Source organism: Meriones unguiculatus, chromosome X (assembly GCF_030254825.1).
Source record: "Meriones unguiculatus strain TT.TT164.6M chromosome X, Bangor_MerUng_6.1, whole genome shotgun sequence".
Classification (NCBI taxonomy): Eukaryota; Metazoa; Chordata; class Mammalia; order Rodentia; family Muridae; genus Meriones; species Meriones unguiculatus.
In genome coordinates this window covers 57602309-57605906 of record NC_083369.1, presented here as the reverse complement: position 1 = coordinate 57605906, position 3598 = coordinate 57602309, and positions in this window count along the sequence as shown.

Sequence of the window (3598 nt, the reverse complement as noted above, 5' to 3'; positions counted from 1 at the left end):
ATCCAAATCCCAGCACTCTGGGAGACAGAGGGAGGAAGTTTGCTGTGAGTTTAAGGCCAGCCTGGTCTACTAAGCAAGTCAAGGACAGCCAAGGTTACACAGAGAAACCCTGTCTCAAAAAAAAAAAAAACAAAAAAAGTTAAATCTAGACATAAACATGAGTTCATTATTAACATCTTAAATTTATTCCATTACTACATTGTTTCCATTATTAGTTAGCACCCATTTATAATAAATGCATTATTTTATTCCATTTTTAATTTATTGAAAATAGATTTTTTTTTAGCCTGGCGTGGTGGCACATACCTTTAATTACAGCACTCAGCGAGGCAGAGGCAGGCAGTTCACTGTCAGTTCAAGGCCAGTGTTGTCTACAAAGTGAGTCTAAGATAGCCAACACTATGCAGAGAAACTCTGTCTCAAAAACAAACAAACAAAAACCAAAAAAAAGAAAGAAAGAATAAAGGAAGAAGACAAAAAGAAAGAATATTTTTTCATACAATATATTCTGATTAGAGGCCAGCCCACCACCATGGGTTAGATGTAGACACCCAGAGGCCAGCCAGCCAAGTGGCCTGCCCCAGTGGGCAGCCACTAAGATGTCAAAGTATATGGTGCAGTGTTGTAGGCAATAAAATGGGTGTTGAGGTATAAAATATGTATTCACCTTATAATTATTATGGTGGTATTATTTAACACGCTATCACAATCAAATAAAACATGGACAGCTGTTAGATTTTTTTAATTGCCTTAAAACACCTTGGGCTGGGCAGATAATTTCATCTACACTATTTCAATAAATAACCTCATCATCCACCATCCACCTCCCTGTCCCCATCCAATGCCAGCCTGCTTAACTATCCTCATCTGGCCTATCTTCCATCTATAATCTTATCAATACTTGCTTGTATTCTTCATCTGGGCCTTTCCATGACATTATTGGAGTCCTTCCTCCCAGCCTACATGATTCCTTCTCCCACATGATTCCTTAACCCATTATGGTGTCCTCCTTCCTCCTCTTTTCCCTCCCATCTCTTTTCCATGATTCTCTTGAACACAAAGCCTGGGAACTTTAGCCAGGCTTACCCCATACTTTCCTGTCCAGAGTTTAGGCCATTAATCAGTCAATCAGCTATAATGTCTTAGGCAGGTTTACACAACAAGGATAAGTTTATCCAGGAAGTAACCAGATCTTGAGGACCAGAAATTAGCATCAAAATATATGCATCATACCAACCCCCAACAGTGGAGAGATGGGAGAGCAAGAGAAGCAGAATAGTTTGAGCATTATGAAGAAAGGCAGAACTGGAGATAAGATGGGAGGGTGGAGAAGAATAGCCTAATGTTAGTAGCTGCCCCTGCCACCTGAGGCCATGGTAAAGTCCAAACTGTGCTGTTGCTGAGGACCATGTCTGGGACTGTGGTATATGTATTGATGTCCATGGCTCATTTTACCACTAAAGACCATGAGGATATCCCTAGTCTTGGCTGCCATCTGGGACCATGTTGATGTCCAAGGGCTGTGTAGAGCTGTCCCCTCACTGACTATGGCACCCTGGAGAGCAAGCCTCACCACTCACCATCTGCAGCACTAGGGAGAGAGAGCCCTGCACCTCCTCCAGGCAGCACATTAGAGCTGGTCCTGGTGGTGAGAGAACAGATGAGCCAGCGCGAAGGGAGAGCACAGCACAGGAGAGCTGGCCCTGCTGCTTGTCTGCTGCAAGATGCCCTAGGCATGGGAAAGATTTCCTTCCCATTCCCTTTACCTGTGGACAACAAAGCTGGCCCCAAGGTCATGACAGTAGGGGAGCTGGCCTCACCCCACACCAGCTGTGACATTGGATGAACTAGCCAAAGTAGTGCTGGAGAGCTTGCCCTGGTGATGCAGATAAGGAAGAACCAGCAGGATAACCAGCTCAGCTACCACCCATACTTAGATCCAGGGCTTTGTGTTGGCCTTCCACACATTTACCCCATCTATGAACTGCTGGATCATTTGAAAGGGATGGTCCTGCAGATCCGACACTACAGAATCTCTATGACACAGAGTAACAACAGGATATCATAAAGGAGTCCAGGTGAGGATCCAGTATTGATAGTGTAGCAGAAGTCATAGGCCTTGAACCAGAACAATGATTCATTGCAATGAACATTTGCAAGTAAAGAAGTGTGGACAAAAGGGTATGCTGTGAGGCACACTGTGACACACTATAGCTTTCAGAATGAGATTTTTTAATGTTTTGTTTTTTATTTTATTTTGGGGAGGGAGGTTGCATGGGCAGAGGGTGGATATGAAGAGATGAGATGAGTCGGTGTATGATGTGAAATTCAAAGAATTAAAAAAATTTAAAAAGCAATATATTTTGATTATTGTTTCTTCCAATATCCTCCCCATCCCCTCCCATCCAGATCCACACCCTGTCTCCTATCAGAAAAAAAAAAGAAGCAAGCATTTAAAGAATCATAATAAAATAAGAGGCAACAAAGACAAATTGGAATAGGACACACACACACACACACAAACAGAAAAAGCACAAGAAACACATAAAGACACAGAGATAGATACTCAAGTTTCTACACACAGGAATGTCATACAAATACAGAAGCTGAAAAAAAAAAACCCATGGTATGGTTAAAAAAAAAAAAGACCTAACCACATTATGAGACAAAGAACCTTAAAGAACCACCAAGATTGCCATTGAATTGTTTTGTTTTGACTGGCCATTTATTGATGAGCATAGGGCTTGCCCTTAGAGTGGTTTAATATCCCTAGTGAAAACATGAATTCTAATTTTTCATTTGTGAGTGGTTATCAATTGGACATAGCTTTTGAGTTATGGATGGGAGCTTGTGTCCACTTTTCCTTTCAGTACTGGGATGTCATCTGTCACAGAACTGTACAAGATCTGTGCATGCTCTCACAATTTCTGTGAGTTCATATGTGTGTCAGTCATGCTATGTTTAGAAGGCCTTGTTTCTTTGGTGTCCCCATTGCCCTTTATATCTTACACGATTTCTGCCTCCTATTCTGCAGAGTTCTCTAAGCCTTGAGGAAAGGGATTTAATAGAGACAGCCCATTTAAGACTGAGTGTTTCAATTTCTCTCCCTCCCCCCCCCTTTCTCTCCATATTGTCTAGCTGTGGGTCCCTCCCTGTATTTGCTCCCATTTACTGCAGGAGGAAATTTCTGTGATGATTGCGGAGCAAGGCATTGATCTGAGTATAGCAGAATATTATTAATATCAATTTATTGCTATGATCTTTTAGCAAAACAGTAGAATTTGGTTTGCCCCTAGGTCCTTGCCATATCTAGTCTCAAGTTCTTGGCCATCCATCTTATGGAGTTGTCAGATATTAGTTGGTTTCCCCTACAAGCTTTGTGCCACTATTGCACTAGTGCATCCTGCAGGTAGGTAATCATTGTAGACTGAAGACTTTGTAGCTAGGTTGGTGTTTACCTTTCTCCTTTGGTAGATGGTTTTTTCAAATAACACATATACTGGGAAAAAAATCTTTGTAAAATTTTTTAATGATTCTTTGTGCATGTCACATCATGCATCCCAATCCTATTTATTTCCCAGTCTTTTCATATCCATTC